Source organism: Tachypleus tridentatus, chromosome 5, assembly GCF_004210375.1.
Source record: "Tachypleus tridentatus isolate NWPU-2018 chromosome 5, ASM421037v1, whole genome shotgun sequence".
In the NCBI taxonomy this organism is placed as follows: Eukaryota; Metazoa; Arthropoda; class Merostomata; order Xiphosura; family Limulidae; genus Tachypleus; species Tachypleus tridentatus.
The window spans coordinates 13,114,115-13,139,113 of NC_134829.1; the positions used below are offsets into that span (position 1 = coordinate 13,114,115).

General features: G+C 34.3%; 1 pseudogene across 1 annotated transcript in view; it reads left to right on the forward strand.

Annotated features, from left to right (window-relative positions):
* LOC143250551 (filamin-A-like) overlaps window positions 1-24,999 on the forward strand; it is a 114,470-nt pseudogene that overhangs the window by 61,480 nt on the left and 27,991 nt on the right. The window contains exons 22-23 of the transcript XR_013028240.1: window positions 2,357-2,546; window positions 3,174-3,425. The product of XR_013028240.1 is annotated as a filamin-A-like (transcript). The remainder of the gene's footprint in view (window positions 1-2,356; window positions 2,547-3,173; window positions 3,426-24,999) is intronic.

The window sequence follows — 24,999 nt, forward strand, 5'->3', positions numbered from 1 at the left end:
CGTGACTTTCTTATTAATTTTATATGAGAGGTATGATTTAGGTAGTAATAAAGTGTGAGTGTTAAAGTAATTGTTTATGAATCATTTGTTTAGTTCAATTGTTGTGAATTGATGTCATATCATTCAAACTTTTCTAAGGATTTCTTATTGTTTCATTGAGTATTGCTATGTCATAACATCTTGTAGTGTAGAAAGTTCTAGGCCTAAAGTTCTAAAGTAATTGATCCCACTTGTGTGTAGACTGTGAGGAAGGGGAAACAATTATTTAAAACTATGGCTACAAATATGATAACCTATAGTGTAATGGGTTTTTATACATATGTTTTACTTGTTCTGAATGTATTATTTTAAAATGCATGAATTGTGCATTGCCTGTTTATTACTGAAATTTATCACCAACAAGTTGCAGCCACTTTTTCTGTAAAGAATCTAGTCTTATTTTTATACATATAATGGCATTTGGAAACAATGAATATGGCTTAACATACTTGGTCCTAGCACTCCAAGTCATACCCCAAACATGGTCAGTAAATTGTAATTTGTAATAAAGATCAGTGAGAACGGATAGTCAGTCATTTGTTCTAGGCAACACTATGCCACATAATCAAGAAAAATTTCTATTTAGAAAAGTGATTCAAATTGTGTATACAAGCAACTCTCGCATCATATACAGAAAGGAAGACCAGTTATAGAAAATTGTATTAATGGCACATAGCTAGGGTTAATTAAAAGTACATGGTGACACTCAGTGAAGCAAAATGTTGGGTATAAAGATAGTTTTTAGGGCTGGATTCTTTGCAGCAGATGTAAGACGTAGTGGTGGTAAATATCAATAATGAACAGACAGTACACAACCCACTTCTTTTTAAAATATATATTCACAACAAGTCAAAAGTATGCAAAAGAATTAATTACAATATTGGTTACCAAAGTTCTGTCCAGAACTTTAAATTGTCTTTCAAAATCCACACAGGTGGGTTCAATCAATTTAAAACGTGCTTCAAGAGTATATATTATCCTCCTGTACTCTGATCAGTATTATCAGTGATAAATTCACTTACATTACTCCATAGGTTACCACAGTTTTATACAGAGCTTTGAATAATTTTCTTTCATGTCAAACATCTAAATAGTTTGATTCAATTAGTTACCTTAAACTTAATTGACAAGATTAATTCATCTTCTCCATCTCTGTTACAACATAAACTTTTTAAATTTTCTTTGAAAATTGCCTGTTAAAGCTAAACTAAATAATTATACAGTTTAACTTCACTTTTACTTAACTAACTTATTTATTTCCTCTCTGTATCTAGAATTATGTAGCCCTTTAGTAGTAACAATATTACAAATAAGAAAAACTTAGAAGCTTGAGTAGAATGACATTAACAACACTACAAAAGCTTAATTCAGCAATTAAACTGCATTTACAATGTACAACTCTTAGCAAGTTACATACCAAAACTTGTAATGACCATTATTTTTTTAAATAAACAGCTTTTAACACTCTTGTTATAAAAACTAATAATTAAATATTAAATTCCCAAGTAAACTAAACAGTTTGTATATCCAACATTGGATTTGTGCAGAAATGAGATCAACAGGGTATGGGTTCAACATGGTATGTTTAGTCGAACCTCTCATTCACCTGTTACATACTTCAGGTTATTTATACTGTTTTATATGAGCACACACCTATGAATTTTTATGCAGATAAACTGTTATAACTAGCACTGGGAAACTATCATAAAGTCTATTGATTATGGTAAGCTTGCAAGGAGGAGTAATGTGCTTTGCATGGCAGCCTTTTGCTATAGAACTACATTGGGGCTTTGTTAATACTTGCAATTATCAGAGAGAAAATCGCTGGACTTGTAAGCATGATCTATAATAAGATACATTTTTGTTCTCGAAGAAAGCAACGTCATAGAGAAAGTAATTTTTATCTCTAGCAACACAAGGCAAAGAAAAGAAATAATTCTTCTCTATGTATTACAAAATGAAGTTCATAAAAATTTCAGTTGGTTAAAAGATAATGAATAAAATATTTAATGAAATGATATTTTTCTTGAAGTAATGACTATGGAAATAAAATGCTAGTTTTTAACAGATTTTACCAGAATCATAATCATTACTTATTGTATTGTGCTGCTTATGTTATCATAAAATATAACAAAACTGAAGATGGAAGTGAATAAAACATTGATAATGGAACTCTTTCTCTCTTGCAAAGTAGCCAACCTCCTGTGGATTTTGCCACCTAACATTCAAAATAATAAAATCTAACTCATTTTAGAGAATTTAAGAGATTTTAAAATTAACTGATTTACTTGTAATTTATTTTCTATTTTTATTTTAGGGACCAGATGGTAAACCAAGAAAAAGTAAACTTAACAGTAAAAATGATGGAACATACACTGTCAGCTATGTACCTGATGATCTAGGCCAGTATCGCATTTCCATCTATTACGGTGGTCGGGAAGTCTCTAATTCTCCATTTCTGATCAACAGCTACCCAGTTGGTCAAGCTGAAAAATGTCAAATTACAGGTTAGAAATACTGAAAGCATTAAGTATGTCATTACTGAATGGTATAAGAATGCGATTTGTATTAAACTTAGTGATACTAGTCATAATACAGGTGTAGGTTAATAAGTAACAATATTTCTTATTTGCCCATGTTGGTATATGAATAAAATTATTACAAATCTAAATATTTAACTTGGTTAATATGCAAGTGCTGTGTGATTATGACACTTAATACTGGACTAGGTTAGTACATTTTACTATGTGACCCCGGACACAGTACTACCAGATTTTATTGCATTATACTGTCTCATATTAATGTTAAAGCACATTAGAAATAGTTCTTCAGTACCACTCTGAACAAAGTTCGTTGATAAGCTGTTAAATACTGGATTTCAGTATGAACAGAAAGAACAGATGAGATGTCTTCATTAAGTAACCTAAAATATTCCCACCAGAAAGTTTTGAAGTCATTAACTGATGTTTTAATAAATGATTTTGTTTGTTTTATTTATTCATTTGAACCAAGTTTTTTTTTCTTGTTTAAACATTGCTCCCAGCAGTAGATCCTTTCAAGAACCAATATCTTATGATTTTTTCTCACTCGGTGTTGATCGTTTCATTAACGTGTTTTACTCGTTTTCCCACTAGAGGGCAAACTAGAAAGGATCTTCACTGGGGAAGAGCATTGTATTACTATAAATACAGAACATGCAGGGAATGGAGCAATCACTTGCCCGGATCTTACGTATATCAGAGATAAGAAGAGATGTAGATGTTGAGGTAGAAGATAATGGAGATGGAACTTTTTCTGTTTACTACACCCTGAAAGAAACTGGACATTATACAATCTGCATTTTGTTTGGTGGTCAACCTGTTCCAGGTGGAGTTTACACTGTCACTGTAAGTCTAAACTTCTCTTATATGTATGTTTTTATACAGTTCACTTAAATGACATTAGTCTTTTCAACAACACAACTTTACACTTTTCACATGATCTAGTTTCACATCTTCTTGTGAATCCCAACAAGTGAGTCATTCTGCAGAGATTTGGAGTTTTTCATTAAACAAAATGATGTTTGCCACAATTTTCGAGGTTCCAGTAGCTAGATGAGACTGTTACCTGACTTAAAAAACATCAAAGCATCACACTCACAACCACATCTAGAACATTAAGCTTGTTTCATTGTTACATCATTTTACTTTGAGTTAATTTCATGTTTGTTTCTTGGCTTTAAGTACAACAATCAAACTTGAATCCACAAGTCAAATGAAGGGATAAGTTATTTGAAGATATCACAATCAATATGACATACTGGCTGAATCTGAGATTTGATAGTCAATTGCTGCTTTGACAATGAAACATTTAAAAAAAAAACTGGAACAGTAGTATCCTTACCTTCATAAAGGGGGAATAGCTCCCATGTAAATTCATTAGTTTTACCGTTTTTGTGACACTTGGCACACTAAAGACCAAAAATGCAGTGTTGAATCAGATGCATGTACGTTACAAGGTAACGTAAGTAGCTATTTTCAAATTGAAAATGCCATTTTCACAACGAAGAAATATTGTATAATGTCAGTATAGTACTAGTATTATATAATCCATATAGATTTTTATTATATATTTTCATTATGATTTAGTTTTTTGTTTTTAGAAGTTGTACTGAGCTTTAATTTCTTTAGTCCTATCAAAATAACTTTGTGGAAATACCCCCTGTTGGCCATCCTAGGTTGAGTACTAGAAGATGCTGGGCTGGCTAATGGGCAAATGTTAATATTCATTTCGCTATTTTTTATTTTCCTAATGACTTTCAAGTTTGTAATTTTTGCCTAGACAGATAAGTTTTATTATATTCTGTACCATCGCTAGTTTACAACTCGGTTAACCTGATAATTTTACATTCATACTTCCTTTTCTATGTGTGTGTGTATAGTATATCCTTGGGTTAAAGTAGGCTGCTTATTGTCAATAAGAGTAAATAAACGGAACTATAGAAATTAGAAAATTAATCCAGTCTTCTGATAAAGTGAAATGTGCTTCTTGTATCTTGGGTCTACATTGTGTCTGTGTTCAGACTTGGTTTCAAATAGATTAAAGTATTATTAAAGTAAAATAAAAAGGATTATTTGATTGAGAACTCTTCATCAGAGAAAAAAATTAAACGAGTTTCTTTCATTCTGGGTCTGTAATGCGTTTAGGAAATAGTCGTTTAGAATATAGTCATGGCAAGTCCTAGTTTACAAGATTTAAAAAGAACCAGTGTTTTAAAAAATTGCAGTATTGTAGGTCATGTTTCCAGATTAAATTAAATTATTCTCAACAGATGGCTCTATTGTATATAATAAGCCTTGTTTCTAGGTTTCTATGAATGGTATTAAACACATGACAATATATTCAGTTTTTAACAGAATTAGTTCCAAGCCCGATATGAATAATTTTAAATAGATAGCAGCACGTATAGTGTGTTTGAGATCAGTTTAACACAACTTTTCCTGTAGTTGTTAATAACTGACATCCTTGAAAAATAGTGTTAACTCGAAGTGTCGCCAAGAAAATGGAATACAGCAATTTTTTTTAAAGGTGGCTTATTTCCAAAAATCTGTATTTTATCACTTTCTGATTTTTGTACTTATTTGATACCGAATGGGCTGCCTGTGCTCTGCCCTCCACAAAAATTGGAACCTAAAATCCATTTTAGCGTTCTAAGTTTGTAAACTTGCCGCAGATCTACCAGAATACATAATTTTAAGAGAACTTGCATAAGGTTTAGCAGGAATAAAAAATATTATAGATGTATAAGTGGTTCTTAATTTTTGTACTAGTATGTTGCATTAAATGCCTACATTAATCTATTCCTAGACAGAACACGATGAACATTTGTTTTGCCTTATTTATAGCTTTAATAGTGTAGACGAAGCAGATTGATTTAATATTCTACTCAATTACTGAATAAACGAAACTTACAAGAAGCATATTTCCTTTGTTTTGATATAAGCTGGGCTTAACCTGGTACTAGGGTAGTCTACTCGCAACGTACGAATTTCATCGCCGAATATGCTCGTTCTTTCAGCCGTTGTTGTGTTGTAACTGTAACGGTCAATTCCAAAATACTGAAATCTTGACCAGTAAGAAGAATGGCGATATTTTAATGCATATAAAATTAATAAATCTTAAAGCAACGCAACGGTTTGGTCGAAGCGCGATGTGATGTACGTTTGTATTCTATTACATTATTATGTTTAGTGACGTTTGCACTTTCATGAAATATATATTAACGTAAAAATAACAACAAAAATCTCTTGAGTTCGTGGTGGCTAAGCAGGTAGTCTGAGGGCTTGTAATGCTAAATATCGAGCTTCTATACTCGGTGGGGGCATATCACTGACAGTTTATTCTTTAACATAGTGCTACATAACAAACAAGTACTCGTCTGAAACTAATGACCTCTAATAAAAGGTGTTATACGAAAGTTGTTTCGTTTGCAGTAGCCATGTTTTATTTAATTAATACAAAAGGAAAATGGCTTGTGTGACTTATGTGTTAATGAAACAAAGCAACCATCACCCAAGCTTCATGTAACTGAAGTTTACTATCATACATTCATTTATATTGCAACGTGACATAAAATTGTTTTATGTTCAGTGTTTAATGTCGCTAGCTATATCTTCAGCAATGGACAGGTCATAAAACTGTGTGATCAGTGTTTAATATCGTGTCCTATCTTTTCGGCGGTGGATCAACTTCAGGTGATTGACGGTGGTTCTTGAACTTACCTGTTAGTCTTCCTGGTGGGTTATGATCATTACCTTTTTGCTAGAGTAAATACCTTACAACTTCTTATACTCTGCCTTCTATCTTAACATTGTAGACTAGGTGTCAACATTGGTTTTATACTTTTTTGTTTTACCTTCAGTTCCATTTATGTCTATTACTACATTTATTTTTTTTTATTTTTTTTTTTACATTTTTGCCGAATGTCTGGCGCAGATAGCCTCGCTGCTTTGTGCCATAAAACACTAAATCAATCAATCAATAAATCGGCGGTGGATTTTTTAGGTTTAGAGGAATAGTTCCGATATAAAAGAAATAAGGAGTAAAGTATAAATACATTACTATAATCAATTAATACTAGTCATTTTTATCGTTTATTTGGAAATGTTATTCTATTAACACAGTAAAATCGTTTACAATAAATTGAAAAGAATCTTGAAATAATAGTATGACTACTTAGGTTAAAGTTGTCGTTAAACCCTACCCGTTCATCCATTCGTGTGTTTTCATCATGTTAACCAATCTTTACTCATTCAATCAGCTCTAACCAGTGAACTAATTTAATATAATATATAATGTTACACGTTATCTTTAGCTGTTTTAGTACCTTGTTTAAACGTCAGCTGTTTAATTTTAACTAAACCTAACACTTTAAATTACTTGTTTTTAATACGTTAAATAAGCCTTTGCCATTAAATCAACTGTTTTAGTAGCTTGTCTAAACTTTAACTATTAAATTAAGATGCTTTAGTTTGTTACCTAGGGATCTGCATTATATACTTCTCTTTACATTGCGTATTTGTTTTTCGTTTTTAACTTCTTTCGTTGCTTTAATCAACAGCACAAATACAACTCTTAAACTCCTCCAGACCCAAGTAAACTGGATGAGAACTTTCCCCCTTCCCCTTCACTGATTATACGTTTTTAGCGTTTAGAAAGTAATATAATGTAAATAGATAACAGTAGAAAATGAAGGGGGTGATGAGGTAGAGGCCTAAATGGTTTGAATTTTGAGCAACGCTTATAGTGAAGTATTAAATATAAAAACAACAACGTGGGAACGTCAACCACTCTTTCCAACTAATTATCTGGTTTCCACAGAAATAAGTACAACTCCAGTGTTTACTGACAGTAGCGTTCTTTATATGAAACCAGTTTTTGTAGAGATTAAAAGCCATGACTTTCTGAGAGTTAATGCATGAACAACTAGTTTAGTTCAGCTTTGATTCGCCCAACGAATGCTTTTCATCGTTTTCGTGCAAGGAAATTTATTATCTTTCATAAGATAATACTTACTTCATTACTTGCTCAACGCTTTAGAACAATAGCCCTAAAGTTTGTGATTTAAAAAAAAAAAATTTGATTGCAGATGGGTTTCTTGGTGTTTTTTTCCAGCGTTCTTTTTCTTTGCAATTGACAATTCAGTATCGGAAGTGTGTGTAAAAAAACAAACAAACAATCTGTTGGTAATACAATGACACAAGATTCTCTGAAACTTTATTTTTATATCTAATATATTAGAAGTTACGGGTCACGAAAGATAGATTTGAAATCCTATTTTTGCTGCCCCGTGATTCTGGTGTTACATTAGACAAATTAAGACTTGTAAAACAAAATATTAACGTGGTGGTTAAAGCGAGTTTGGATTTGTTAGGTAAATATGATAGGATAATGAATTTCTAGGAAATTTCATAAACCGTTTCCATCCAGTGCTTTAATTAGATAACAAGGACCAAACGCGGTTTACGTTTACAATAAATCCGGTTCTTGAAAATTAAACTTTTTATTCAGTGCCATACATGCTAAAATCAATTTGTTTTCTTCTTACGCGTTAGTTAATGAGTGGGTTTTAAAATACTAATAATTCGACTTCGTGTACTTGAGGGATGAAATCTAATTTGATATGACTTTCCCAAGTCTCTCCTAACCAAGTACCCGGAAACGCTTGGTCTCGTATATTTGATGCCTAGTGCTTGCCGTGTCGAACTGTTGAACCCTAGTTCCATATCTGGAGAATGCCCATGCTATGTATTTACCAAGATTGTAATTAAATGATTCATATGTGGACATTATTGGTCGTAGTGGACAATCTGGTTTGAGGTTTGTGGATGCTGTATATCAACATAATTTCACAAAACAGAAAACTAAAAGACAACCTTACAAAAAGAGACATTAATTCCATTAAAAACCTAAAATAAGACAAAAACATTAAAATTCTAAAATCAGATAAAGAAAACGCTATAGTCATAATGAACACGAATGAATACATCCAAAAAATGACAAATATTCTATCAGACACAAGCAAATTTAAACCAATACACACAAATCCAACAAAGACTCGCGAAACGCAACTAAACAAATTACTACTAAAAATGAAAAACCAACATAATTTCAAGAACACTTTATTCCTACCTACGCAAGACCAACTCGCGCACACCACAAATGTATACGGCATCCCCAAACCTCATAAACCAGATTGTCCATTACGACCAATAACGTCCACATATGAATCGTTCAATTACAATCTTGGTAAATACATAGCGTGGGCATTCTCCAAATATGTAACATCAGTCAGCTCATTCATCAGACTCCTTTAATTTCAAATCTAATCTTAATCAACTTAATGCCCAGTTTCGATGTCTGGTTCCATATCGCTCTGCACTTTGGAAACCTGTCAAGTTATAAGATTGGCGCTCAAGTATTATTATTATTCGGTGGGTTGTGTTAACTAGTCACCTTCCCTCTGAGTCTAGTTCATCACAACATAACTAGTGATTGCTAGAACAGACAGGTTCGTGTAGCTTTACGTGAATTCTAATAAAACAAATGGATTTGATGGTGGCATGGTCTTAACTGGTTTCTAAATCATATTTGCAATTTTTAGTAAAGAAAATATGGTTCATACTACTTAGCTCAGCAATACTTTCTCATGTAAATCAACAGAAAACTTTGTAATCAGTTGTTATTACACTGGCAGAAACTAAATAACTCTAAGTACATTAGTACGGAGGATTTCCAAAAGGTATAACATTCAAGGAACATTAAATCTACGAGGCTAAATGTAGGAAAAGTATTAAAAAAATTACTAGCCTGGGCCAGCAATTTCAAACATTCCCAGTGTTCGCCTTGCCAGTTTGTTATGAACTTCTCCTTTCTACAGGCGACTAAAAATAGCTCGTACAAGAAAGCTCATTTAGTCGTACACATACGTCCCCCCCCACCGCCGCCCTCCCAGTTTGGGGCAAGTCAAGTGAAAAACATAAAAGTTGTTCTTGGTCTCTTTCTCTTTCCCTCGGGGTTTTTTTTTCTTTTTTCACACTTTTAGTATATCGAGATGACTGTAAAGATTTTACTTCAGTCGTAACTTTTTGGATAATGTTCTTATGTTTAAAGTACTCTGACTGCTAAGCTTTCACTTTTCTCTTATCATTAAACATGTGTAACATGATAAAGCAAACGCACAAAACTTCGTGGAGGACCAAAATTATATGATTAGGCATTTAGTGATTTTTCGTGAAAAAAATGAAAACGGTCTTGTGTTTTTAAATTAAACACGGGAAGACATTGAACCGGATATTTATTGTTACCCGTATCTTTCAAAACAATCATAATTATGTAATTGTTCTACTCCAATACCATCTCTAGTGCTTTAAATCTTGCACCTAAAATAAATAGTGTCGTAATTTAAACGTTTCATCTGAAATCCGTACCACCTCTCGTGTTTTAAATGTTGTAACTAAAACCTGTACAATGTTTTTGATGATTTAACAGTTGTTTTAAACTAGAACCATTTCGTTCTTTTACACTGGAATGACAAATTGACTTTGAGACAAACACCTTAGTAAATTCCCATGTGTACGTACATGAATGTGTAAACCGTAAAAAATTGAAAAAAAACTAGATTTCGAGAGAAAAAAAGACAAACAAACTCGTTATGGCTGACAGAGGACAGTCCAGTCCAGAGGTCACCAAACTTTTTTCACAGGGGCCACATCACTTGGGGAATGAGAAGCGCAGGCCGCATGATCATTATGTTCAATACTCATAAGCTAGAACGAAAGCTCTCTGTAAAAGACTTAACACTAAGTTTAGGATGCCACATTAGCCATGTAGGAGTAGCATGCAGCACACACACACACACACACACACACACACACACACACACACACACACACACACACAAAAAACAACCAACATTTTTATTTGCCAAAAGGTTATCAAAGAAGGTGACATTAGCAAAAACAATTGTCACATCGCATATAGTGAGTACATATCTGAATTTCACTAAGCCGCAAAAAAATTAGTGAGATTTATGAAATTGGTGCTTGGCTTTCAAAATATCTTCAATGTTCGGTTTTGAATTGCTGCATCCAATCATTAGAATTGCTTTCAAATGTTCATCAGTCAACCTTGATCGATGTACCGACTTCACATACTTCATTTTTGAAAATGCTTGTTCACAAACATAAGTTGTTCCGAACACTGATGCCATACCAGATGCGAACTGCTTCAGCTTTGGAAAATCATTTTTAGGTATGCAGCTGTAAAATTCAATAAGTTGCCCCTCTCTGTGTTTTGCTTTCAACAAATCATTTCCTTGCAAATCGATTACCTCCAGCTGAAGTTCCACTGGCACGTCATCACTGACACAATCAAAAGGATTCTGAAAAAGGAGAATGTTACTTTCGATTCTGTCGAGATCCAAAAATCTCCCTAAAAATGCTTATTTAAATTACCAATAATCTTTCTGAAACTCCAGGTTGACATCTTCTGTGATTCAAGCATGAAACTCATTGAAACACTGAAAATGAGAGATGTTTCCTTCTTCCAAATGTGCTTCAAACAATGACAGCTTTCCCCGAAATCCTTTAATGATTCTATAGAGATCACAGACAAGGTTATTCTTCCCCTGAAGTTTCAAGTTCAATTCATTCATGTGGGATGTGATGGAAACCAAAAATGATAATTTTGACAACCAGGTTGGATCCGACAGAAGTGGATCGACTCTATATTTCTCGATAAGAAATATATCTATTTCTCTTCACAGCTTATAAAAACGAGACAAGACTTTACCGCAGCTGAGCCACCTCACCGCCGTGTGATAAGGCAAGTCAGAGAAACCCGAATCAATTTCTTTAAGAAACGCCTTGAACTGGCGATGATTAAGTGCATGAACCCGAATGAAGTTCACTGCAGAAATGACTGGTTTCAGTACGCAAGAAATATCTAAGTCTTTTCCACAGAGTGCTTGCTGATGTATGATGCAGTGTATGAACAAAGCGCTTGGGAGTTGATCTTCCAACGGTTTCCTGGTCAGCCCAACCAAACCCTTCTTTACTCCAGCCATGTTTTTTCCTACATCAACTGTTACACCTCTAAGCTGATTCCACTGAAGGTTATAGTCTTACAAAGTTTTATGCACTTCCATGAAAATGTCTTCTCCAGTTGTTCTTCCGTGCATGCTGCAAACTGATGCCAAATCTTTCGTGGTCTGAAAGTCCAAGTTAACTCCACGAATGAACACGAGATGTTGTGACGTACTCGAGAGATCAGTAGATTCATCCGGTGCCAGAGAATACCATAGGAAGTCTCCAGCTTTTTGGCGTATCTGTAATGCGATGTTCTCTCCAAGTTCTTCTGCTCTCCGTACAACTGAAGTTGCTGAAAGATTGATATTTTCAAAGAAATTGGCTTTTTCAGGACACCACTCATTTGCTGCTTCCATCATACACTCTTTGATGAAGTTGCCGTCAGTAAAAGGTTTTCCTCGCTCTGCCATCCTATGAACTATTTTGTAACTTGTACAAGTGACATTCATTTTCAGCAAACCTTCTCGGGAAGAGATTCTTTTGAGATTCAAAAACACGTTTCATGGATTCAAATTTCTCAGAACGGAACTTTCCTGAAAATTTCAAATATGTTGATAGATGATTTGTTTCATAATGACGTTAAAGATTGTACTCTTTCAAAACGGCAACACTTTCGGTGCATATCACACAAGTAGCTTTCTGGTTCTTTGTTTCCACAAAGATGTACTTTTCTCCCCATTCTTCATTGAAAGCACGACGCTCAAAGTTCACTTTTTTCTTTTAAAAGCAGCCATGGGTCTGGCATGGCCAAGCGCGTAAGGCGTGCGACTCGTAATCCGAGGGTCGCGGGTTCGTGCCCGCGTCGCGCTAAACATGCTCGCCCTCCCAGCCGTGGGGGCGTATAATGTGACGGTCAATCCCACTATTCGTTGGTAAAAGAGTAGCCCAAGAGTTGGCGGTGGGTGGTGATGACTAACTGCCTTCCCTCTAGTCTTACACTGCTAAATTAGGGACGGCTAGCACAGATAGCCCTCGAGTAGCTTTGTGCGAAATTCCAAAACAAACAAACAAACAAAAGCAGCCATAACGATGGGTGAAAAGAAACAGGATCTGAAAATGAAAAACACAGAACGTATTGTACTGGTCCAAGAACGCACAAACAAAATGTATTGAAACATACGTTTGCCATGACACTTACCTGAGAACGAGTTACGAAAAGCGCATAACCCGACTACTAAGAGAAATGAGCTTGCTGAAGCGGTAACCCTAGGCCGCTGAATTTACAAGACGAGTCGATAGGACGAGGGTTAAGTCTGTACTTGTTTTCGAAATCCTAATGCTTTCATAGATACGTGCCTCGATATGAATAAACGGTCAGCAAGGACGAAAGAAGAATCTTCCTGTTGGTTAAAAATGCGCGTGACAGCATTGTTTCTTTTTATCATAACGTCTTGTGTTTGCCAGCTTAAAGCGACCAACGGTGTGATTTATTTTGTTATGACAGTCGGACATTTGATGAAATATCACTTTTCATTTCCAAGCGGCTAGCTGCTGGTGGGCCGGACAAAATGACCTCGAGGGCCGTATCCGGCCCGCGAGCCGTAGTTTGGTGACCCCTGATCTAGTCCATTATATCGAAGTTAAAGAATATGCCTTTTAATCATAGGGACAACATTTGATGTCATAAAACATGCTTTTCATTTAATTAATATAATTTTGTTATTTAAGTGACAAGCTTGAATATTTATAATATTCAAATTCAGAATTATATACCCATGATGGAGACGGTGACAAAACAAAACAACAACTTCTGTCATATGCACTGTTTTTATTTCTCCACTACCAAGCTAACTCGGGATTCAACTGAAAGTTCAGTAACATTAGTACATGGGAATGCCCAGCACAACAGTATCCTGGGTTTCTGTGGCTAGATGAAATCTATCAAATAAACATGACCAACGGTAAACAACCCCTTTCTGAAACAAATTAGTTCAAAACACGATAAGATGCAATAACATTACCTTATAATCAGGTAACTTATTTATTCATTGCAACCCTCTTGTAGGCAGGTTGCGTATTTTACTCTTTTGCATATCATTCCAGATTGCATTATTACATTCCTACTGTTACTGTTCGAAACCCAGCTTAGAAGAAACACCTTATTTTAGCATCATTGGTCTGTTGATTATTTGTAGCGATAAGCACACATAACAAGATTATCCTTAATTAGTAGACCAGAAGAAAGGGGTGTTGCGAGTTCGGAATTCTACCATTGTGCTTACGTTAGGATTAATTGTTATAAATTAAACGTGCTCTAATAAAATCTAAAACGTGAGATTGAGTTGTTCAACCCACTAATTCCTTAAACAATGTAAATATAAAAGTTTTTAACTAACTTTTATTGTCAAATAATGACAATTCAACTTAATGTCTGAAATAGTGACACCTGTTAAACTAAATTACTGCACTCTAAACAAGTGCTTTAAACTTTCTCACCAAATACAACATTGGTTTCTCCAACACTACTTGTATTCTAAAAGAGTTCCTTAAATTTTCTCACGGTATAAAACACTGGATTCTTACAAATATTTAACTATATACCCACCTACAAATGACTTCTGCATGCTAAATGTGAAACTACGTACTCATATATAACGTTGAAATATGTATTAATTCTTTTTCATACGCAAATTATTTATATGCTAAGATCGAAAAATGTGTTTTGATTGGGAATTTACAAGAAATTAATCAGCGTGGGGCCCCATGACCTTCCGAAAAAAAAGACTTACAAGTCAAATCGGAGCCATTCTGAGCAAAGAGTGACATATTGTAACACGAAGATCAATAATAAAAGCAATCTACATGCCTTAGGCAACAGTGAGAGAGAGTTCCACGCTAGAACAGTACACATCATAACCAAGATGGATCTTCATTTTGAAAAATTAGTTTGAGCATATGTATGGAGTTTTATCTATAACATTTGTTCCATCATAACATGCCTACACCAGCTGAAGAATTAAATGGGTGTACATACTACTCCATAAAAATGTATACTGGTCTGGTCGACAGATGCTGCACCTGTGAATTTCTGTGTAATCATACTGTTCAAACTACGCTGGGAAACTGTCATCTTCGTACACTAAATTACTTTATGAAAAGGATGGGTTAACTTTGGCATGAATGCCATAAGGTTGAGTTTTTTCCAATGGAAACTACGATGTAGAGCTATTATCAAGATTCACGGTTCTCGAACAGAGCATGACCAGACGTGATATGCTTCAAAAGATGTATAACATATTCAGCCTCTACATAACCTATGAACAACACTGACTTCTGAACTGCATTAAATTTCCAATGTAGCTCTGGTTACTGAAACACTTTGAAATTTGTTTTATTTATTAGCATACTAATTCATCGAAACTTTGAGGTCGTTGATTAGGTTGTATTTTGTTTTTTTAACTGGATCAAAATCCTCTAACAAAAAAAATACTTGTTACTGAATTGTATGTTGTGTTAGCTTATATGAAAATATAATTTGGACAAACTAAACTTGTTAGGTTGGACCTGCCTCTATGTTTGTACCAGTTTTAATATAAGGAGAGGAGAGTTTGCTTACAAATCTTAGTCTGCTGTTTGTTTCACTTTGCTCAGCTTGCTCTCTTTGTATGGGTTTAGTGTTGCTACAGTTTGTTATAAATCATAATCTTTTGCTTGTTTGTTCCCTATTATGCAACTATTTGTGTGTTTAGCGTAATAATGTTACTTAATTTAGATGAATAAATTTGTGTAACGAGTGCTACATATTCTTCAATTTCTATATAAATTAATACACTACGATGAATACAATTTAAAAAAACTTGCATTTAATTAGTCTACCATTCTTAATTAAGAAATGGTGAATCAAATGAAGAACTGAACTTCAGCTTTACTTTAAGCATTTTAAACAGTTTGTCTGATGGACTTTTAGAAGTATGAATTATCAACATCAGTGCTGCGCATTCTTGAACTTCTATATAAATATAGGTTCTTCATAATAATAATAATAATAAATAAATACCGTGCATAAACTAACAACCTGTTGTTCATGTGGCTGGAGACTAAATAACTGCTGTACGTATAGCAACAACAAATTTTTGATGTAGCTAGAAAGTAACATCCTTCACCTGGTGGATAGAACCAGTTGTTCTTGTGTGTATACACTAACAACTAGTTCGTAATCATGGCTATGGGCTAACGACCGATTGTTCGTACGTATAGAGACTAAAAGTCAGTTGTGTAGCAATGTTGATGTACCTAAAGGTTAACAAAAACGTTTCTTTGTAGCTGGAATTTAACAGACACAAAGTTGTTCATATAACTGAAGGTTGATGCGACAAAGGATTGACTACATCTTACAATTTGAGCTATCGAGAAAACCCTGCGTCTTTCTGTTTTAATTTTTTACAGCAAAACAACTTAGCAATTACTTCTCCCCGAGTGTTCGATTTGTCGCACTAATAACCTTTTAGCCGTAGCATAGCAGCTTGTAGAATGGCTCCGAGTCTAAGTACAAACGTTTAGCTCATAGCTCCGTCATCTTTTACCGATTTGAGATCTAATTACAGTTTTGGGCTCGGGAGGTCAAACCCTTTTGAGTGACATATTTAACCACACCCAAGGTTTCGTAGATCGAGTTACTCTAATTCTGTCTAAAATAATTTTCCTTTGTGGTTAAGCTAGTAGAGTACCTGATGAGTAATAAATTTCAATCGTTTATACGCACGGCCCACACTCGGCACACAAAACATAGCTAAAATACAACTTCTAGATCAGTTTTCCTCTAATCACGCTTAACCAAATTTTCAATTATCGTAACCTTTGAGAGTATCTCCAGGTTTTTAACTTGGTCACACATTTCGGACTTTCTTGCTCCCCTGTATAAATATTTTCACCGTCTGACAGTTGAGTAATGCAAAGACATATTATTCCTATTAATTACTTTCACAATTTATATAAAATAATACCACTGTATCCTAGTAAGAAGCAAATCAGTATATAAAAATGCTTTCCCAACTAAACAACAAAGCTGTCATGAACATTATTGCCACTCATTTCTCCATGTATCAATCAACAGAAACTGTTGGACTTTATTATCAGCACCCTAGTTAATTAGGTGCAAAGGTAATAGTCTAATTTGTAAATCTTTTATATTATCTTATTTCACCAATATATTTATTCTAATTTGGGGTATTTACAAAAAACGAAAGTTTAATCAAGATACTTTGCATACCGACTGAGGATTGTTTTAAATGTTTGATTTACGAAGCGTAGTAACCGATGACTCGTCTTTATAGGGCTTCGTGTGTCGATGGTACTTTTATTGTTCAGTTTCTGAGTATGTGTAATTTTTCACCAAATGTCAATTTCCTCTTAAGATTTCTTGCGTATACTTGTTTATAAAAGTTTGTTACAATAGAAATATCCTTTTTAAAAAAGTGAGTGCCACAACCACGTAGCGAAATTACAAAGTTAGCAGTTCAGCTCTACTGTCGTTAACTTCCTTGATTGTTTTTTTTTAGTTATGTAATTACAAGCTGGAACTGAACATTCGAATGTGGCGAAAGTTTTTGTTTTTTTAAGAACAACTTGGATCTTTACTTCTGTACTAGGTTTACAACATTGTGAAATATTAAAAACCTGAGAAGATTCTTGAAATCGCTGTAAGGCCGTCATCAGAAGCCGCTTATTTAGAAAGACGTCCCACTTCTTTATTAGGTTGTTTCTTTTGGTGACTGTTTAGTAAGTCGAGATCAAACATGCAGTTTATGGTCAGCTTTATAAACTTTTTCTATCTGAATTGAAGCTGAAGTAAACTACTACGTTATAATCAACATTTACGATAACAATTTGAAATAAATATTTAATTGTTTTTTCAAGTAACAAATCTACCTTTTTATGAAAACATTTTCGGGACTTCTTTGGCGTTTACATTCGCATAATCGTTTATATTTGCATACAGAACTGAAAGAATCAAGAATATTTTTGTGAATAATCTGTAGGTTTGGACAGGCTAGTATCATAAACCACTGAACCTCAAGCAAGTGTGAAAGTTCTCATCTGTTCACGTCGAGGAGGGTTCACGAATGTAGGGTCTATCTCACGAGCTGCGTAGGAATCGCTATGAAGCAACTTAAGAAGTTGCGCCGTTCTGATGCCTTAAATGGCAACCGGTAATCAGCAGGAGATATTGTACGACTCCTCCAGAAATACGATTCTGGAGATATAGCGGCGCCACTAGCGAGCCTGGATACGCTACAACCCTATAGGTGTGTTTGTCAGACTGTATAGAGAGAGCAAGAGAAAGATCTTACCGCCCCAGAAGTTGGGACCAACAGCACGCCCCGTTGTTTCTGACGGTAACGATCATCTGAGGTATGGTATTATTTGTACTGAACGTGGTCCCCAATAATCACCATTATTTCTACACTCTTGTAAATTGTGGTTGTATATTTCTTCCCCTATAACACCCTCAGAAGATCATTATTATCGTGGTAACTCAAATTTCCATTCTGGCTTTACAGTTTTTTTTTCTAACAGTTAATGTACCAATAAATAAATCACCTTGTAGTAACCACACAACAACACGTTGTAGTAACTAGCTCCTTTCCTTCCAACAAATTATTTACCAATCAATAAACTTTGTTGTAACCACATAACAGCACCTTGTGGTGATTGGCTCCTTCCTTTCCTGCATCTTCTGTGATTATATATTCCTCCTCGATTTCTAAGGGTATTGGTGGTATTATGCGGATTGTAGTAACTTTAAAACTATCTTATAGAATATATTTTGACTTCGTGTAGATTATTACTTTGTTTTCTGTTAGTAGTCATTTAGTGGAGTAATGCTTGTCTATTAAAATCGGCATTGAGATCTGTCTTAATAGATTGTTTTGAGGACATGCGTGAGAACGTTTTACAAATTTATACTCTCTTTTTTTGTTGTTTGTGTGTGAAATCCACAGTTCAGTGCAAGTTCGTAAGAATAAAAAATACATATGTATATCTATGGAGTTATAACGTTAAAATCAGAGTTTCGATTTTCGAGGTGGGTAGAGCACAGATAGCTGATTACGCTGCCTCATGTTTAACAACAATAAGGAAACAAATAATTGTAAGAAAAAGGGGAGCCTTGAAAAATAACAATTAAAACGTATTGAGAAATCCTTTTTTGCAACTCATAAACATGAGTTTATTTTTAACCAAATAGCCATTCTGTAGACTTATCTGTATTTTCCTACCTCGGCTATATAAAAATCTGAAATTTCGCCATGGGAGGTTGTTGTAAACGTAACAGAACAATTTCTTCACCATAAATTGATGTATAGAACATTGCTATCGCTTTGCTTTTTGATCGGTGCCTTTTAGGAAATATTAAAAAAGTTTCTTTCCGTTTTTACTTTTACAAAATGAATAATTTTCATTTGAAGTAAGACTTTTTTGTGAAAATCGTTGATTGGTCCGACTTGCATATTTGCATGATATTTTAGCGAGTTACATGTACAAGTTTGACTTTAAGTTATGCAACATAGTTTTGTACAATAAGATTGCACAAGATTCTTATGACTTGGTGCGAGTTGATCTTGAGTTACAGTTCTGGATTTTGGACCTGGTGAGCCGGGTTTTAACCCATCTACCTCCACTAACTTGTGGGTGTATTATAAGAGTGGTGGTAGGGTACTGTTGACTGGCTGTATTTCCGCTTGTCATTAGTTCTGTGGCGCCGTGGTATGTTTGAGGATTTGTACCTCTAGAAGCTGGGCTTCAATACCAGTGGTGAGCAGAGCACAGATCGCCCATTGTTTAACTTCATGCTTACTAGGAGTTAACAAAAAAAAACAAACTGAAAGTAATATTTATCTCAGTTTTATAAATTCTACCTGTAATTACTATATTTGTAATTACAGTTGTTTGCTCGTAATATAATATTGTTTCTTTTAAAACCTTCACGAACACTGGTTGATTGTATTGCTTTTTGTTAAATTCAGTATAATTATGTTCCTCTGCTACATAGTTATTATGTGTACTGTCGTTAGGCGGTTCTTTTGATTTATTTTTATCAAATAATCTAAGAGTCCAATCCACACAATCATGATAAACTTCTTTCATTTCTTCAGTAAGCTTCCCAGCGGTATGTCTGTTGACTCGCACCATTAGAAATCGGGTTTAAATACCCATGGTGGGCAAAACACGCACAGTGCATTATGTACCTTTGTGCTTAATTCCAAACAAACCAAAACTACATTCTTCAATAAAATTTACTATCTGCTAATTATACCTGTCTAACTTTAGTGTTTCAATATATGTATCCCTCACTTACAAATAAACTTGCTTGCCAAATCTTCTCCGATCGATGACTAATGCAACATATTCTTATCAACTACCTTTACAAGAACAATCACTAACGAATAGATGGATAGTCTCACTGAATAAATATTTAACTCAATTAATTGATTGTGGTGTTTATTTAGAATTATTTTTTTATGTAATAGAAGAAGCTTAACTTTCGTGTATCATGATTTAAATCATGAAAAGCTGTCTCGAAAACAAATTGAAATTAAAATGTTAATGTATCTCGCAGATTACCTCATTCTTGGATTGCGAACCCCTTGAAAAGTATTAATACGGAAATAAAACAGCATGTTTAACTATTCGTCATCAAGGTTTTTGACTGTTTTATTTTCTGGAGATTAAGGTACTCGGATGGCATGACTCCTTTTGTCTCTTATCGTCACTTTGTTGTTTAACTTTGAGAATCCTTCTTACGTAGGTTGGCAAGCTAATCCATTGGCAGCTCTGCTTTGTGATCATCTGTAAGTGGTCTTTACAAGGACCCTTAGACAGCAAATTCACTTCCTACTAGCAAAATATTATCCGAAATTAAATACATGACTTATCTCTCACTGACGTATGTTTAAAGACAATAATGATGGTTAACTTTTGGATTTGCTTGTTCTTCTGGATTCTGTAAACAACGTCATTGATTCTTTTTAGGACAGCATAAAACCAGTGACACATTGATATGTCTGCGTAATTACATTTCTAGAAACCTGGTTTCGATACCCGTGGTGGGCAGAGTACAGATAGCCCTTCGTGTAGCTTTGTACTTAATAACAAACTCAAATTTCATGTATGACATCAGTGATGTTTCTTGGTTTCTCTATATTTAGTATAAGTAATAAGTATGAGTAATCATTCTTCAAATGTGAGTATAGAAGAAGGTCCACTGACGCGTTAAGCTCTCTCCTAATCTTGGTTTCTGTATATTTAGTATAAGTAATAAGTATGAGTAATCATTCTTCAAATGTGAGTATAGAAGAAGGTCCACTGACGCGTTAAGCTCTCTCTAATCTTGGTTTCTGTATATTTAGTATAAGTAATGAGTATGAGTAATCATTCTTCAAATGTGAGTATAGAAGAAGGTCCACTGACGCGTTAAGCTCTCTCCTAATCTTGGTTTCTGTATATTTAGTATAAGTAATAAGTATGAGTAATCATTCTTCAAATGTGAGTATAGAAGAAGGTCCACTGACGCGTTAAGCTCTCTCCTAATCTTGGTTTCTGTATATTTAGTATAAGTAATGAGTATGAGTAATCATTCTTCAAATGTGAGTATAGAAGAAGGTCCACTGACGCGTTAAGCTCTCTCCTAATCTTGGTTTCTGTATATTTAGTATAAGTAATAAGTATGAGTAATCATTCTTCAAATGTGAGTATAGAAGAAGGTCCACTGACGCGTTAAGCTCTCTCTAATCTTGGTTTCTGTATATTTAGTATAAGTAATAAGTATGAGTAATCATTCTTCAAATGTGAGTATAGAAGAAGGTCCACTGACGCGTTAAGCTCTCTCTAATCTTGGTTTCTGTATATTTAGTATAAGTAATAAGTATGAGTAATCATTCTTCAAATGTGAGTATAGAAGAAGGTCCACTGACGCGTTAAGCTCTCTCTAATCTTGGTTTCTGTATATTTAGTATAAGTAATAAGTATGAGTAATCATTCTTCAAATGTGAGTATAGAAGAAGGTCCACTGACGCGTTAAGCTCTCTCTAATCTTGGTTTCTGTATATTTAGTATAAGTAATAAGTATGAGTAATCATTCTTCAAATGTGAGTATAGAAGAAGGTCCACTGACGCGTTAAGCTCTCTCCTAATCTTGGTTTCTGTATATTTAGTATAAGTAATAAGTATGAGTAATCATTCTTCAAATGTGAGTATAGAAGAAGGTCCACTGACGCGTTAAGCTCTCTCCTAATCTTGGTTTCTGTATATTTAGTATAAGTAATAAGTATGAGTAATCATTCTTCAAATGTGAGTATAGAAGAAGGTCCACTGACGCGTTAAGCTCTCTCCTAATCTTGGTTTCTGTATATTTAGTATAAGTAATAAGTATGAGTAATCATTCTTCAAATGTGAGTATAGAAGAAGGTCCACTGACGCGTTAAGCTCTCTCCTAATCTTGGTTTCTGTATATTTAGTATAAGTAATAAGTATGAGTAATCATTCTTCAAATGTGAGTATAGAAGAAGGTCCACTGACGCGTTAAGCTCTCTCTAATCTTGGTTTCTGTATATTTAGTATAAGTAATAAGTATGAGTAATCATTCTTCAAATGTGAGTATAGAAGAAGGTCCACTGACGCGTTAAGCTCTCTCCTAATCTTGGTTTCTGTATATTTAGTATAAGTAATAAGTATGAGTAATCATTCTTCAAATGTGAGTATAGAAGAAGGTCCACTGACGCGTTAAGCTCTCTCTAATCTTGGTTTCTGTATATTTAGTATAAGTAATGAGTATGAGTAATCATTCTTCAAATGTGAGTATAGAAGAAGGTCCACTGACGCGTTAAGCTCTCTCCTAATCTTGGTTTCTGTATATTTAGTATAAGTAATAAGTATGAGTAATCATTCTTCAAATGTGAGTATAGAAGAAGGTCCACTGACGCGTTAAGCTCTCTCTAATCTTGGTTTCTGTATATTTAGTATAAGTAATGAGTATGAGTAATCATTCTTCAAATGTGAGTATAGAAGAAGGTCCACTGACGCGTTAAGCTCTCTCTAATCTTGGTTTCTGTATATTTAGTATAAGTAATGAGTATGAGTAATCATTCTTCAAATGTGAGTATAGAAGAAGGTCCACTGACGCGTTAAGCTCTCTCTAATCTTGGTTTCTGTATATTTAGTATAAGTAATGAGTATGAGTAATCATTCTTCAAATGTGAGTATAGAAGAAGGTCCACTGACGCGTTAAGCTCTCTCTAATCTTGGTTTCTGTATATTTAGTATAAGTAATGAGTATGAGTAATCATTCTTCAAATGTGAGTATAGAAGAAGGTCCACTGACGCGTTAAGCTCTCTCCTAATCTTGGTTTCTGTATATTTAGTATAAGTAATGAGTATGAGTAATCATTCTTCAAATGTGAGTATAGAAGAAGGTCCACTGACGCGTTAAGCTCTCTCCTAATCTTGGTTTCTGTATATTTAGTATAAGTAATGAGTATGAGTAATCATTCTTCAAATGTGAGTATAGAAGAAGGTCCACTGACGCGTTAAGCTCTCTCCTAATCTTGGTTTCTGTATATTTAGTATAAGTAATGAGTATGAGTAATCATTCTTCAAATGTGAGTATAGAAGAAGGTCCACTGACGCGTTAAGCTCTCTCCTAATCTTGGTTTCTGTATATTTAGTATAAGTAATGAGTATGAGTAATCATTCTTCAAATGTGAGTATAGAAGAAGGTCCACTGACGCGTTAAGCTCTCTCCTAATCTTGGTTTCTGTATATTTAGTATAAGTAATAAGTATGAGTAATCATTCTTCAAATGTGAGTATAGAAGAAGGTCCACTGACGCGTTAAGCTCTCTCCTAATCTTGGTTTCTGTATATTTAGTATAAGTAATGAGTATGAGTAATCATTCTTCAAATGTGAGTCTAGAAGAAGGTCCACTGACGCGTTAAGCTCTCTCCTAATCTTGGTTTCTGTATATTTAGTATAAGTAATGAGTATGAGTAATCATTCTTCAAATGTGAGTATAGAAGAAGGTCCACTGACGCGTTAAGCTCTCTCCTAATCTTGGTTTCTGTATATTTAGTATAAGTAATGAGTATGAGTAATCATTCTTCAAATGTGAGTATAGAAGAAGGTCCACTGACGCGTTAAGCTCTCTCCTAATCTTGGTTTCTGTATATTTAGTATAAGTAATGAGTATGAGTAATCATTCTTCAAATGTGAGTATAGAAGAAGGTCCACTGACGCGTTAAGCTCTCTCCTAATCTTGGTTTCTGTATATTTAGTATAAGTAATGAGTATGAGTAATAATTCTTCAAATGTGAGTATAGAAGAAGGTCCACTGACGCGTTAAGCTCTCTCTAATCTTGGTTTCTGTATATTTAGTATAAGTAATAAGTATGAGTAATCATTCTTCAAATGTGAGTATAGAAGAAGGTCCACTGACGCGTTAAGCTCTCTCTAATCTTGGTTTCTGTATATTTAGTATAAGTAATAAGTATGAGTAATCATTCTTCAAATGTGAGTATAGAAGAAGGTCCACTGACGCGTTAAGCTCTCTCCTAATCTTGGTTTCTGTATATTTAGTATAAGTAATAAGTATGAGTAATCATTCTTCAAATGTGAGTATAGAAGAAGGTCCACTGACGCGTTAAGCTCTCTCCTAATCTTGGTTTCTGTATATTTAGTATAAGTAATGAGTATGAGTAATCATTCTTCAAATGTGAGTATAGAAGAAGGTCCACTGACGCGTTAAGCTCTCTCCTAAGCATTGGTGATAAGTGTGCGTTTATCATCATGTACTGCAGATCAGTGACTCTTAAGTTGGTTGGTCGTTTTCTGATATTTATCCACATAAATGGCCAATCCATTTAAGTGTCTGATTTTGTCCATCCATTATGCCATCAGAAGATGGATGAAGAGATGTTGCCCTGTTTTTTTTTTATTATTTTTCCAAGAATCTGATGCACTTCTGCAGGTAAAGCTGATTCAAAGCTCCATCTCTTATCTGAATTGAGGTTTGCACTCACTACCGGTACACACCATATTCGGCGTCCAGTCTTTTGTTAATACTTTGTCTTCAGGATAATGTATCATTATTTCCATGGGTTTGTTCAGGGCATTGCATGATGTTAAATTTCTACCTTTGAATAGATCATGCAGCATTGAAATGGTTGGCGATTTTTGAAATGCAGAGGGTCAAAGAGCAAAATGGCTCCAGAAACTTCAATGTATAGACTTTTCCCTTGTAGTTAATAATGGAAATTACATGGGTTGTAAACAATGCTAGTAATTTTTTCATAATTCTGTAAAATTACCCGTTTTGTAGTATTCACTGCCTTGCTCTAGTAGG